This window comes from Gopherus flavomarginatus, chromosome 15 (genome assembly GCF_025201925.1).
Source record: "Gopherus flavomarginatus isolate rGopFla2 chromosome 15, rGopFla2.mat.asm, whole genome shotgun sequence".
Lineage (NCBI taxonomy): Eukaryota > Metazoa > Chordata > Testudines > Testudinidae > Gopherus > Gopherus flavomarginatus.
This window is the reverse complement of record NC_066631.1, coordinates 3887459-3903157: the sequence shown is the minus strand read 5'-3', so window position 1 is coordinate 3903157 and position 15699 is coordinate 3887459. Positions and strand designations below refer to the sequence as shown.

The 15699-nt window shown below is 52.0% G+C and overlaps 1 protein-coding gene across 1 annotated transcript in view; it reads right to left on the bottom strand.

Annotated features, from left to right (window-relative positions):
* OSBP2 (oxysterol binding protein 2) overlaps nucleotides 1–15699 on the bottom strand; it is a 374084-nt gene that overhangs the window by 139133 nt on the left and 219252 nt on the right. The window lies entirely within an intron of this gene.

The following is a 15699-nucleotide window of genomic DNA, read 5'->3' as shown; positions in this document are numbered from 1 at the left end:
CTCGCCTGTGCTGAGTGCTGGCTCTTCCAGCTGTTGAGCAGGGGCTGAGGGTGCAAGTGCCTGCACCCTGCCCTTGGGGACGGCTTTTGAGAATAGCCCCATGCTCCACACGTGGCGCTCCTATTCCCCCTCCTGCTGCCTAGCTGCTTTCAAACCTCCTGGAGCCAAGCTCTCCCTGTACTTCAGAGGCAGCGTCAGTGCAGAGCATGTCTGCCTGAAAAAAGCAGCCAGCCAGCGTCCCCAGGCAGCACCGCATGTCTGGGTGCTTTCCTGACATTCTGCCGCGCTGCGGGAAGGAGCAGCACCAGGCACTGGGAGTCACAAGGCCAGGGTGCCCTAGCGAACACCTAAGCACTGGGGTGAGTTTAGGCCAGCAGTGCCCAGTCTCCTGCATCCAAACAAGAACAATGTTGTAATGATCTGATCCAAAGCTTAGAGATGACAGCAGGAAAACTCCCAGTGACCTCCCTAGTCTTTAGAGCCGCCCCCAAAAGAGGCTAACTGCCATGCAGGAGTCAGGAGAGCCAGATGTACAAAGGGGGCATTCACACAGGGCCAAGTCCCACAACAGCAAGTGTGGGAGTTACGCCTCCTCTCCAGTTCCCATCATACCACCCTGGACTGTGATTAGCCAAACCACATGGACCATTAGCACAAATGCATAGTTTGGATCAGAATTTGTGCCTCCAGCTGTAGGACCCTGGGACAGACGGAACCACTGCGGGTATGTCTACAAAGCATTTTGGAGGGAGCTTCCCAGGGGTCCACAGACAGCGGTGAGCAGGCTCATGCTAGCACTCTAAAAATAGCCGTATAGACAGCACTTTGAACTCACGACTTGGGCTGCAACTCAGACTCTGAAGTCTTGGGAGGCAGCTGGACTTCCGAGCCCGAGCTCCAGCCTCAGTTTCAAGCACTAACTATCCAGCTATTTTTAGAGCATGCATCTGAGCCCATCAGCCTGAGTCTATTGACCTGGGCTGGGCAGCTTGCTCCAAAATGCTGTGTAAACACACCCTCAGGGAGTGCTGAAACACCTGTCTTTCATAAGGAAAATGATTCTCTTCTGGGTGGTTTCAAGTTTCACCCACATGGAAAGGTCCTAGACAGTCAGGATAGAATAACAGCCTTTCTATAGTCCCTTGAAACCAGCCTATGTAATCCTGTAGACGGGGGAGTACAGGATGTTTTCGAAGTTCTACAGAAAGGAGAGCACTGTTCACTAAACACTACAGGGCTGAGTGATTTCCATAGAAAGCCCTAATGAATTTAATAAGGATGAGCTAGTACGTAAAGGTTAAATCTCAAAAACTTACGTAATAACATAAAAATGGTCATAGTGGGTCAGACCAAGGGTCCATCTAGCCCAGTGTCCTGTCTTCTGACAGAGGCTTGTGCCAGATGCTTCAGAAGGAATGAACAGAACAAGGCAATGTATCGAGTGATCCATCTGCTGTCATCCAGCCCCAGCTTCTGGCAGTCAGAGGTTTAGGGACACCCAGACCATGGAGTTACATCTCTGACCATTTTGGCTAATAGCCACTGATGAACCTAACCTCCATGAACTTCTCTAATTATTTTTTGAACCCTGTTAAACTTTTGGCCTTCACAACATCCCCTGGCAACGACTTCCACAGGTTGACTGAATGTTGTGTAAAGAAGTACTCCTTATTGTGATTTAAACCTGCTGCCTATTAAGAACTCCTGGTTCTTGTGTTATGTGAAGGGGAAAATAACCCTTCTATCATAGCCTCCCTCAGTCATATCTCTTCTAAAATGAACAGTCCCAGTCTTAGAGGCTGCTCCATGCCTCTAATCATTTTTTTGCCCTTTTCTGTACCGTTTCCAATTCTAATCTATCTTTTTTAAGATGGGCAACAAAAACTGCATGCACTATTCAAGCTGTGGCCATACCATGGATTTATATAGAGGCAATATGATTTTTTTTCTTATTATCTATCCATTTCCTAACAATTCCTAACATGAGCTTTTTTTACTCCTGCTGCACATGGAACAGATGTTTTCAGAGAACTATCCACAATGACTCCAAGATCTTTCTTGAGTGGTAACAGCTAGTTTAGACCCCATCATTTTGCATGTATAGTTGGGATTATGTTTTCCAATGTGCATCACTTTGCATTTATCAAGGTTGAATTTCATTTGTCATGTTGTTGCCCAGTCACCCACTTCTGTGAGGTCCCTCTGTAACTCTTCGCAGTCAGCTTTGGACTTAACCAATTTGAGTAATTTTGTATCATCTGCAAACATTGGCACCTCACAGTTTACTCCTTTTGCGAGATCATTTATGAACGTTGAACAGTATTAGTCGCAGTATGGCTCCCTGGGGGACCCCCCTAGTTATCCTTCTACACTGTGAAAACTGACCATTTATTCCAGGAGTGGCCAACCTGCGGCTCTTCAGAGGTTAACATGCGGCTCCTAGTCTAGGCACCGACTCCGGGGCTGGAGCTACAGGCGCCAACTTTCCAATGTGCCTGGGGGTGCTCACTGCTCAACCCCTGGCTCTGCCACAGGCCCTGCCCCCACTCCACCCCTTCCCGCCCCCTCCTCTGAGCCTGCCCTGCCCCCACTCCACCCCTTCCTGCCCCCTCCCCTGAGCCTGCCGGGCCCTCGCTCCTCCCCCTTGGAGTCTCCTGCACGCCAGGAAACAGCTGATTGGGAGGTGTGGGGGAGCCGATGGGGGGCAGCTGAGGTATTACTGTGGCTCTTTGGCAATGTACAGTGGTAAATTCTGGCTCCTTCTCAGGCTCAGTTTGGCCACCCCTGATTTATTCCTACCCTTTATTGTCTAACTTTTAACCAGTTACCAATCCATGAGAGCACCTGCCCTCTTATCCCATGACAGTTTGCTTTGCTTAAGAGCCTTTGGTGGAGGACCTTGTCAAAAGCTTTCTGAAAGTCCAAGTACACCATGTCCACTGGATCCCCCGCATCCACGTTTATTGACACCCACAGAGAATTCTCATAGATCGGTGAGGCAAGATTTCCTTTAACAGAAGCTGTGTTGTCTCTTCCCCAACATACTGTGTTCATCAAAGTGTCCGATAATTCTGTTCTCTACCATAGTTTTAATCAATCTGCCCAATACTTACCAGCCTATTGCCAGGATCACCTCTGAAACCCTTTTTAAAAAAATCAGCATTACATTAGCCCTCTGGTACAGAAGCTGATTTAAATGATAGGTTACATACCATAGTGAGTAGTTCTGCAAGTTCATATTTGTTTTTTCAGAACTCTTGGGTGAATACAATCTGGTTCTGGTGACTTATTACTGTTTAATCAATCAGTTTGTTTGAGAACCTCCTCTACTGACATCTCAATCTGGGACAGTTTTGTCACTTAAAAAGAATGGCTCAGAGGGAATCTGCCTTATATCCTCTGCAGTGAAGACCAATGCAAAGAGTTCATTTAGCTTCTCTGCAATGGACTGGTCATCCTTGAGTGCTTCTTTAGCACCTCAATCATCCAGTGGCCCCACTGATTGGCAGGCTTCCTGCTTTTGATGGACTTAAAAAAATTGCTGTTAGTTTGTGTCTCTCAGGCTAGTTGCTCTTCAGATTCTTTTTTGGCTGCTTAATCCTAGTTTTACACAGGAGCCCTAGCCACATTTTTAATCTGTTTTTATAACCAACTCTTGCCTTCAGTGTCCTGGCCTCAGTCAGTGCCACAAGGTAGCCCAGTGCTGGCAGCTGCTTGCTGCATGCCAAAAGAGGAGGTTATACATTGTGTGGAGCTGCTGATGGGCTTCCAGCTCTCACGCAGCAGGCCTCAGGCAGGTGAGCTTTTGGGGAGGGAAGGTCGACTTCCAGGAATGTTACCATGTAAGGAAATATCAATTTAACATTTACAACAACAACAAAACCGGCAGTGCATTCGGAAGAGGAGTATGTTCAACATCACTGAAATGCAATGGAAATGGTGATTATTTTTGTATCTTAAAAACATTGTGTGATTTTAAACAAGCAATGAGTAATGAGTGTAACGTGATGATTTTCTTAAAATGTGCAATTGTCCCTCCCCTAGAGGCAAGTGGAGTCAAGCACAAGTTGGGGTATCAAGAGGCTCTAAGCAGGGATCAGAGACAGCAAAAAATCCACCAGGAAGTTGAACTGAGAAACAGAGACCAACCCTGACACTACAGAGGTTCCAGGGCTGGTTTTGGAGCATCTGCAGCTCAGCGATGCACCCTCCCCATATACAGATCCTGTGTTACGGAACACGGATCCCATTAAAGAAAGTCATGTGCACGGACTCGGCTTCACATGGTCACCATCCTGACCCACAATTCATGTCCCTTGGATCTGCCTTGCAGGCTGAGCTGGGAGGGCAGGCCCAGAGCCCTGAGCTGCAGGCCTCACCGTGTCACTTCCCAACATCGCGTCCAACCAGGTCCGCAGGGCATTGCTCTGCTACACCAGGGAAAGCCCCCACTGCACCCCAATGACACCAAACACTGACACCTGCCACACAACTACGGCTTTGTGCTGGGTCTGAGCAATTGTCAGCTGTGTGCCCAACGATGTCCCCAGAAGTAAGTGCACCCTGTCCTCCATCATCTCTCAGGTGCAGCCTCACTCTGTCCTCATCCCTCTCCCCCTAGTGCATGTGCACTCCATTTCCCCTGCACATTGGCTGCAGGTGTGCCTCCCATTCCCGACAGCCTCATGAGTAGATGTATTCTGTCCCTGTCCCCACAGGAGCAGGGACATTCTGTCCATCCCGTCACACCCCTGGGAGCACGGACTCTCCGGCCATCCCCCGTCACACCCCTGGGAGCAGGGACACTCCATCCATCCCCCGTCACACACCTGGGAGTACGGACTCTCTGGCCATCCCCCGTCACACCCCCAGGAGCAGGGACACTCCGTCTCATTGATTTTCAAGCAATTTTTCTTTCTTAAGAAGCGTAACGTTACAAGAGACAGCTCTCCAAAGAGTGAAGTGATCCCGTTCTACTCAGCATGAACCCAAGTGTTGTTCCTTGACTTTAGCAAAGCTTTTGATACGGTCTCCCACAGTATTCTTGCTGGCAAGTTTAAGAAGTATGGGCTGGATGAATGGACTATAGGGTGGATAGAAAGCTGGCTAGGTTGTCGGGCTCAACGGGTAGTGATCAATGGCTCCATGTCTAGTTGGCAGCCGGTATCAAGCGGAGTGCCCCAAGAGTCGGGTCAATATATTCATTAATGATCTGGAGGGTGGCGTGGATTGCACCCTCAGGAAGTTTGCAGATGACACTATACTGGGAGAAGTGGTAGATACGCTGGAGGGTAGTGATAGGATACAGAGGGACCTAGACAAATTAAGAGGATTGGGCCAAAAGAAATCTGATGAGGTTCAACAAGGACAAGTGCAGAGTCCTGCACTTACGATGGAAGAATCCCATTCACTGTTACAGACTGGAGACCGAATGGCTAGGCAGCAGTTCTGCAGAAAAGGACCTAGGGGTTACAGTGGATGAGAAGCTGGATATGAGTCGACAGTGTGCCCTTCTTGCCAAGAAGGCTAATGGCATTTTGGGCTGTATAAGTAGGAGCATTGCCAGCAGATCGAGGGATGGGATCATTCCTCTCTATTCAGCATTGGTGAGGCCTCATCTGGAGTACTGTGTCCAGTTTTGGGCCCCACACTACAAGAAGGATGTGGAAAAATTGGAAAGAGTCCAGCGGAGGGCAACAAAAATGATTAGGGGCTGGAGCACATGACTTATGAGGAGAGGCTGAGGGAACTGGAATTGTTTAGTCTGCAGAAGAGAAGAATGAGGGGGGAACTGATACCTGCTTTCAACTATCTGAAAGGGGGGGTCAAAGGAGGATGGATCTAGACTGTTCTCAGTGGTAGCAGATGACAGAACAAGGAGTAATGGTCTCAAGTTGCAGTGGGAGAGGTTTAGGTTGGATATTAGGAAACACTATTTCACTAGGAGGGTGCTGAAGCACTGGAATGGGTTACCTAGGGAGGTGGTGGAATTTCCTTCCTTAGAGGTTTTTAAGGTCAGGCTTGACAAAGCCCTGGCTGAGATGATTTAGTTGGGGATTGGTCCTGCTTAGAGCAGGGGGTGGGACTAGATGACTTCCTGAGGTCCCTTCCAATGCCGATATTCTATGATTCTATGAAGTGGCCAAGCCCTGGGACGGGCTGAGCGAAGGCTGTAATTCCAGTGCTAAGACACTCTGTCCACCAGTTTGTATCCTTACATTGACACAGGGAGTCATGCCCCAGATGTTGTGAGGCATATGCCTGTTACCCTGTGCTTCAGGACTGTGTGGAGAGGTGGCTGTCTCTGCCCAGGGTCTCTCTTTCTGGAGGCAGTTCCCTGTCCTGTCCATCCTCTAAAGCACAGTATTTATCGACTGACAACACAGGTGTGCGGCAGCTCTCTCTGTGTACATCTGCACAACGGTGACGATAAATAGTGACAAATGTCAACTCCAAATCAACTCCCAGTCCACACAAGGAACACTCCGAGTCCCCGGAGTAAGGCTGAGTGGTTAGATAGGCCCCGAGCCGGCTCAGAAGGTCAGCATGCCTGCACTTTGCCAGAACAAGCTGGAAAATGAATTCCAGAGCTTGGGCTCACGCTTGAGAAGACCTGGCCTCCAGCCCCTACACATGCTGAGCTCAAAGCTAGAAAGCCTTAGAAGGAGCCTCTCAGCTGATTTCAGTTGGTGCATAAGTTGGAAGGTGCATAAGCCGAGAGCAGCTAGAATGTACGTGCTGTGAGCTGGATTTTCAAATATGGACATTTAAAATGGGACATCCAGGTTCTGTACTTGGGCCTTTAAACTGGCTCTCTAAAGCATGTGACTACAGCAAGCCAAAGGCTTGCACTGGTGTCTACAGGTGCTGCTCTTGGCCCATGGCAGCTTAGTAAGCATGTGAAGACAAAGTGCCAAACTGAGCAGCCGAACGCAGGGCCCACGTGTCCCAGCTAGAGGCAGGATCCTGATGTACATGTGACTAATCTGAGGATGGCGCCCCAGGCTCCCATGCCAAACCTCCATGAGTTGAGTTACTTATCTCTGGCAATGTGAAGTCTTAGGGCTGAATTCAGAGCTGCCAATCAAGCTGCCCAGCTTATGCCATCAGTGAACGCGGTCCCATGTTTTGGAGCTAAAAGAAAGACCTCCCACCAGTTGCAAACCTAATCCAAGTCCATGCATGGCCATGGGATGAATTTCTTCCCACAGTTAATCCCACTGACTCTCGTCAGGCAAGCAAAGCAGCCCCGGGAATGAGAGCAGGGCGTGTTCTCTGCAGCATCTCTGCCTGGCACGGTCCGCAGGGAACAGAAGGGAGAAGGCTGAGTGCCAACCAATTCTTACATGGCAAGAGAGCCCAAGGTGTGCGCTGGAGCTGAGAGCCTTTGAAGGTGCCTCAGTTACCATCAGATGAGGATGGCTTCACTGGAGTGTCAGGAACTCTGGACTGGAACGACAGGCCCAGCTGCTGCCTGAACTCCTGCCTTCCCTCTGATAAATGGATGCGGTTTTTTATCCCTCGCTGATTGATAAGATTTTTGAGATGATATGATTGAGATGGATGTTCAGCCATCATTCAATAGTAGCACACTGATTCCACAGCTCGCGGGTCAGTGACAGAAACTGAAGGGGAAACAGCCCTGGATTTAAAACCAACCAAGCAGTGTTTGTAACACAGGCTCAGAGTAATTTGGGTAGCACAGAAGGACAATCAACCCCAAGTGCTAATGAAAACTAAGTGCAGCAGGCTGGGAAGTGTTTTGGGCTGCAGTCCAGAGCACGTTGCATGGCCATGTGCAGAAAGTGGCCTTTCCACTGTAATCATACTAGATAATAACAACTTTGTATATAGGGGCATCTTCCATCCCCACATGCTTTATCCAGCATCTCTTGGGTGAAGGGAAGCAACCCATTCAACACGTATGTGCTGCACACACTGCACACCCATTGTTAACCTGCACAACATTCCAACAAGGCAGGGAACCGCAGCCCTGGCTGCAGTAAGACATTGACCATTTGGAACCAGGCTAACCCCCTAGAGTTTGCAAAACACCTCGCGTCCGCACACAAAAGAGCATCAAGATGTTTACAAGTATTCTGGGAGTCACAGGGCTAACTAGCTCTCAGCAGGTTTAGGAAGCTGTTCGGTTTAAATCTGACCCAGTTTAGTGCCAGTGTGGACATGGACAAGTTGAACCCGGTCCACTAGTCCTCGCTCTACTGCCCCAGAGGGAACTGGTGGGCTTTACATATCTCCCAGAATGCACCGGGGGACAGGTTCCTGAAGAGCACTGCAAGTGGAACAACCGAGATCAGTGCTGGAGCGGCAGGGCGAGCAGGCACGCACTGAGCCGTCTGTGCTCAGACCTGGTCAGATAGCCTGAGCTCCTGGCAGAGGGCTGGGGGAAGCCTGCACTGTGTCCATCTGCACCGTCCACCAGCTCCTCAGTGGCAGGGCTCCTAACTTACTCACCGAGATTTTGAAAAAGGAGGAAACGGGGACATGTGAGCAGCTGGGAAAACTGACTCTTGCTGCCAAACGCCCAGATTCTGATGCTATTTAGCCAGGGTGTCTTAGGGACAACGAAGTAATTGTGATGCAGAGCTGAGGCTCATCCGACATCATAGACTTCCTCAAGCCTCAGCGGGAGGAGAGAACAGACCTGAGAGCCCCTGCTGGAATGCAGGGAAAGCAGCAAAATGCAGTGAATCATGTGACAAAGAGCCCCAGTTCAGTACCACACAATCTGCCTGCAGTCCAGAGCTGGGCCCCCGAGGCCCAGAGGCAGATGACAAACTTAGGAAGCAATTCACACAGCCAGAAGGTAAGATGAATCCTGGCTACTGAGGGCAAATGATCAGGGCTAGTGTTTGTCACCACCAAGCAACAAAACGCCCCTGAAGGATTCCCAAGTCAGGAAAACAGACAGTCGGAGACGTGAAGCGCACGGCAGGGGAAAGAAGGACACACGCGCTGCTAAGCTGCAGTGACGTCAGCACGACAACAGCTCACGAGCAGATCACTGGGACAGAGTGTGTGAGCACGTACGGTCCCAGGGGAGGCAGGAGACAGCCGCAGACTGCAGGACGGGGGTTACAGACACAGCTCAGGGAACGACAAACAACTGGGAAGATGAGACCATACGGAATTCTAGAGGCCACGTCCCACCCCCAGCACACGGACGTACCGGGGGTGATGGGCCGCATCCTGCCCCCAGCACATGGATGTACCAGCTGTGACGGGCCATGTCCTGCCCCCACTACATGGACGTACCGGCAGTGATAGGCCACATCTCACCCTGAGCACATGGACGTACCAGTAATGACAGGCCATATTCAGTCCCCAGCACACGGACCTACCAGCAGTGACGGACCATGTCCCACCCCCAGCACATGGACGTACCGGCACTGTCGGGTAGCATCTCACCCTGAGCACATGGACGTACCAGTAATGACAGGCCATATTCAGTCCCCAGCACACGGACCTACCAGCAGTGACGGACCATGTCCTGCCCCCAGCACATGGACGTACCGGCACTGTCGGGTCGCATCTCACCCTGAGCACACAGATGTACCAGCGGTGACAGGCCACATCCTGCCCCCAGCACTCGGATGTATTGGCGGTGACGGGCCACTTCCCGCCCCTAGCACACAGACATACCGGTGGTGACGGGCTGCATCTAACTCTGAGCACACGGACATACAGACGGTGATGGGCCACGTCCTGCTCCCAGCACATGGACATACAGGCGGTGACGGGCCATGTCCCGCCCCAGCAGACGGACGTACCAGCGGTGTCCCGCCCTCACTACACGGATGTACCGGCAGCGATGGGCCACATCTCACCCTGAGTACATGGACATACTGGCAATGACGGGCCACGTCCAGCCCCCAGCACACGGACATACCGTGGGTGACGGGCCACGTCCCGCCCCCAGCACATGGATGTACCAGCGGTGATGGGCCACGTCCTGCCCCCAGCACACGGACGTACCGGCGGTGACGGGCCACGTCCCGCCCCCAGCACACGGACGTACCGGCGGTGACGGGCCACGTCCCGCCCCCAGCACACGGACGTACCGGCGGTGACGGGACGCATCCCGCCCCCAGCACACGGACGTACCGGCGGTGACGGGACGCATCCCGCCCCCAGCACACGGACGTACCGGCGGTGATGGGACGCATCCCGCCCCCAGCACACGGACGTACCGGCGGTGACGGGACGCATCCCGCCCCCTGCAAATGTACGTACCGGCGGTGACGGGTCACGTCCCACCCCCAGCACATGGATGTACCACGGGTGACGGGCCACGTCCTGCTCCAGCACACAGATGTACCGTGGGTGACGGGCCGCATCCTGCCCCCAGCACACAGACGTACCGGAGTTGGCAGCAGCGTGACAGAAACGTGCTTACACCAAGAGCAGCATACACACTCCTGTCACAATAACCACTCAGCAAGGTTAAATGGAGAGGAGGAAACTCACCAAATTGCATCTTGCAGACCGGGTTCTCCTTCTGCCTCGGGTATTCCCAAATGTCTTTCACCTTGGGGGGCCGCATTAATGGACTAGCAATCTGACACCTTCCATCCAGGTGTGACAATTACTCTATTGCACGCAGTCCCGAACCAGGGCTAATACAGCTCTCCTGGACACGGCCTCGACTCCTCAGGGCGTGACGCTGCTGGACACACAGCTCCACAGACTGAAATCCTCACCTCTGGCTTGGGAGCAGCCACCTCAGCCTCACTGCCCAGCCAGCCTCATTGGCATGATGTGGCCTGGGACCGGGAGGCCTGTCCATTACAAACAGGACTGAGCCCACCTGCTCATTTCAGCTGGCCTCCCATACCATTCCTCAGGTGGCAGCAGCTCCCAGTCACTCCCCGCCTGGGCGGGATGTGAACATGGGACCTAGAAATGGAGGACTCTACAGCCCATGACAAATCCCCCTAAACCTGTCAATCCTCAGCACTGCATTGTGGGGTTTGCAAAACGTTCCTGCAAGAGGCTGGCAGGGTTTGCCTCGAACACCCCACCTTGCTACAGGCCTTGATTCTGCTAGGAAAGGGCTAAGTGGTTCCCCCACACTGCACACAAGGGGAGGGGAGAGTGGCTCTGTAGAGACACAGAGGACTTGGGACAGCCCTGTGCCCATGGGAGCAGCCAAGCCTGTGAGAAACCAAACTTTATGTTGCATATTGCTAACATATTCGTCAACAGAAGCTAGATGCTGGGGTAGGGGGGAGGCACGGATTGGTGGCATTACGCGGGCACGGGACTTTAGTGTGAGATCAGGCTTGGAAAGGCACCTTGGTTCCAAGTCTGTCTCAATGTGGATGTCCCTCTTTAAAGGACAAAGCTAAAAGAGGAGTGTCACAGCATGAGGGAGCAATAGGGCAGCAGGCAGAAACAGACACCTCATCTCGACTGGTAGGGATGATTGGAAAGAGGAGGGTTCTTCCTCAAACCCACTGAGGCGGACAGGAAAAGCAGGTGCACCATGGCTGACCGACGGGGGTGAGACTCAGCCTCTGGAAAGTGCGTCACGCCCTGTAAGAGAGCTGCAGAGCTGAGCACTGCACTGATCTCATGGGGGTGTACTCAAGCGCCCTGCCAGACTGCTGAGGCAGCTCTCCTCTAGGCTCGGTCTATACCAGACAGCTGGGATTCGGGCAAACGGACTGGAAAATGGTGCCAGGCAAGCCTGCCCATGTCGGTGATCCATGAAGGGATCCCAGTCCTCGGTGTCGATTCACACAGCACTGGGATAACCCAGATGATTCCGAAATCAATGCCACGTCCTCTGAGTGCAAAACAGAGCAGCAGCGAGGAAAGAGCAGTCAGGAGAGTCTGTCCTCCAGACGGGGAGAAGCACTGCAACCGCCAGCCCCGAAAGCACCAGCCCTGGCTGCTCACAAGAAAAACCCCACTGCTTTAGAGGTGAGTAGCAAGCTCTTGTAGTTGCCAGGACCAGACATTAGTGGGAGCCAAGCTCACATGCACTAAAGCTGCGCAGCCGGTCACAGGGCAGCTAGCCTCCCCGGTGAAGGGAATTAAGGGTAGACACATGTGACTAAACCCGGCCAGCTGGGGACAGGAGCAGTCAGTGAGCAAAGGAGAGAAGCGGACGAGGCCGGCTCTGGGAAGGGTAGGCCTGGCAAGCAGAAGGAGGCTGAGACTGGAGGGTCTAGGAGAAGGCCCCAGGAGAAGACAGGGTAGGGTTGGATTATGGGGCAGGCAGCCTGGCTGTTTAGGATTCCCAGGGCTGGGAACTCATAGGAGTTCCTCCTACGCTGCTGGGGGTACAGCAACCCCTGCTGTTAAGGGGAGGACAAACGGACTATTTGTGCAGCTGCCTAGCAAGGTGACGTGGTGACCCCTGGCAAGGAGAGGAGAAGGAAGGGAGCTGAGCCCAGGTACGCAGGCAGTACAGCAGAAGACGTGTGTTGAGTTTGTTTGGACTGTAGTTGTTCTCCGGCTAAGGCACTGCAGCAACATGACAGCACTGGGAGCTGCTGAACAGCTGATACGTAGGGTCTGGTCACACGGCAAATGAAGTACAAGCTTACCAGGGACCTGGGTATGTACTCAGGATGCCAGTCCATGCCACGTGTTACTGTTACCTGTGCTGTTAGCATGGGTACCTGTGCTACAATCAACATGCATCCTAAGGGGAAACCGAGGCAGTGGCAGGTTTTGGAGGGACCTTATTACTTATTCATTCATATCCTCTAGCCAACTCTGTCTCAGTATAAAGAAAGTAAATGAACCTCTCAGAGTGTTCAGCTGAGCCCCAGAATAGTTCTTATTTGTCATACACTGACCTTGCTGAAAGCAGCTTACAGCAGATCCTGTCTAAGAAGCGGCACTCTGAATGTGAGTGGATAACTGGCTGGTGCAGGACAGACATGAGACTTGCCTTTCGTCCCCTTGTTATCAGATATCTCAGGACAACAGGAACCAGAATTGCTGCAACCACAGAAGTAGAGGGTGACAGTGGCAGAGTTCAGGGCTGGGAGGCTGACAGGTTCATGGGGTTCCTCCTGGCAGGAGAGCCAGGACTGTCCAGCAGGGGCTCAGTATGAAACCAGTTCACTGCGGAAGATGTCAAATATTTAGGGCCAGATTCTGCTCTGACTTATACCAGCATAACTCTGGAGTAGCTGCACCGATGTCACAGGTAGAACAGAGAGAAGAATCAGACTCTTGCAGCTTTTCAAACTCTGAAAGCAGGTGAAGTTTTCCAGGCTTTTTTTATGGTCTCTAACGAGCTCTGGGAATGAAAACGCAAAGATTAAACTGAACTGGAGTTGTAAGCGCTTTATAGCTTTCAAAATCCATGTCTGAGAAAGGACAAAGGATGATTCAACAGCAGGAAGGACAAGCCTTCGTTAGACACTCTAGCAGGACTAGGAGGAACAGGAGTGTGCTTTGAGAATATTCCAGTTAGAGGAACCAGCTTCTGAGAACCGTCTGCGTTGCCTGTATTCCACGTCTGCAGCACCAATCGCAGGCAGTGCTCACAGACAAGCCATTGCGCCAGACGGTTAATGAGACCGCTGCTTTGTACTGGTGATGCAATCAGCTCATCAAAAATGAACATTTTTTCTGGGCATCAAAGCAAAGTATGTGACACATTCGCTGTGCATTTATCACCTCTCTCCTGCATAGCATGATGTTGGACAGGGGGAGGAGAGCCAGGAAAGCAAGGGGCAGGTGGGAATAGGGTGCTTGCCAACTCCCACGGAGATCACAGCTTTAGGAGGTAACCCAGTTCTCACCCCAGGGTATGTAAGCAACCAAAGACAATGAAAAGCAAGGAGTAACACAGCAGTTTCTGTGTCTCCACTGCAAGGTTCCAGATAGTGAGGAGAAATAACTCCTCTTGAGCACAGATGTTTGTCTGAATAGTCACACTCCTGCCCAGAACAGGCTGCATGGAACATTCCCCAGGCTCGATGGGGGGAATGCAAAGTATCCTAGTCTGGAGACTAAAATCTCTTTGCAGCAAACATCGAATGAACTGGAGCTAGGCCTATGTAAGCCATTATACTGCTCTTGTCGTTGTAGGGTTTGTGAGCCGGGCCAAAAATGAACACTGCCAAAACCCAAGGTCTCGCTTTCCCCCTGTAGCCTGGTTTTGACACATACACACACCATGATTTGTGTTGTATTGTTATTTATGCAGGAGGGCTCAGATATATCAGCCTGTTTGGGGGAGGTTCTGCCTCTGACTCGTTTTGCTAGCACGTTGGTTGAAGGATTCAAGCCACCCTCCGGGTGCTCAGTCCTTGCTCTGATTGCTAGCCAATCTTGTTGCCTGTCTGCCATGCAGAGTGGCCATTGCCAAGGTTTTGCTCTTCAGTGCTGCTGTGACGGGTTCCAGTAGCACTTCTCCATGGAACATCCCTTCACGTTAATGGAACGTCTGGATGCTACAGCCAGCCGTGCTGCTGGGCAATGGCCTTTCCTGGCCATATTCAATACATTTCTTATTGTTAGTGGCTAATCGACATTTTTAAAGCACAGGAAAAAGCTAAAGTATGAATCACTCTTGACAGCAAAGAGTAACTGTCACGGAGTGTGGGGGAGTCCGGCCCTGCACCCCTCTTCCTGGGACCCACCCCTACTGCACCAGCCCTTCGTGAGGTCACCACCTCTCTGCCAGGGTTGAGCTGCAGACTCCTCCGCCCCTGGGACCGCTCGCTGCAATCCCCCGGGGGACCCTGTTACTGCAAAGTCCTTCTCACTGGGCACACACTCCCAGGGGTTAACCACCCCTTCGTTTTACTGCTCCCCAGTCACTTACTGCAGGAAGCGCCGTCCACGGGGTGCAGTATATCCCACCACTGCCACCAGTTGTCACGGAGTGTGGGGGAGTCCGGCCCTGCACCCCTCTTCCTGGGACCCACAGTGACTCTTAGCCAGCCAGTAAAACAGAAGGTTTATTGGACAACAGGAACACAGGTTACAGCAGAGCTTGCAGGCACAGTCAGGACCCCTCCACCGAGTCCTTCTGGGCTTTCAGGGTGCTTGGATCCTAGCTAGGATACCCTGAATTCCACCCACACAGCCCCAAGCCCAAACTCAAACTGCTTCCCTCCTGCCACTCCCTTCCTTTGTTCCCCTTCCCGGGCCAAGGTGTTTGACCTTTCCCCTCCCTTACCTAGCTCAGGTTACAGGCCCTGGCATCGTCCATCCCCTAAAGTCCTCCCCTGCTCTTCCACTCCCCACACAGACAGTCCCTACTGCATCACAGTAACCTCAGCTTGGTTTTCTTTGACCATACCTCACAGGGGCCATGCATCAATCACCATGGCTATGTCATAGATACCCTACTGGAAATGTGCATACATGACTAACCCAACCCCTTGTCTGGAGATACAGCTAGCAAGGGAAAGGAGAAGGAGGCTGAGTGGTGGGAGTGACACATTTACAATGTCTTAGCAACCGTTACTGAGAAAGAAACGTGCCCTTCACTTGTGAGTTTTGACGCATGATATCACCCAAAGGCCTCCTACTGAGAGCAAAGGACTGTGGGTTACTGAAACAGGGCTCGGTACCTGACCTTCCCCAGCAGGACTAGCTTAGAAGGTTAGTGGTTTACACAAGGGACTGGCAGTAGGGACTCCTGGGTGCTATTGCCTGTGCCTTATGTGACCTTGGGCAGTTATTTCTACAGACCTCAAATTC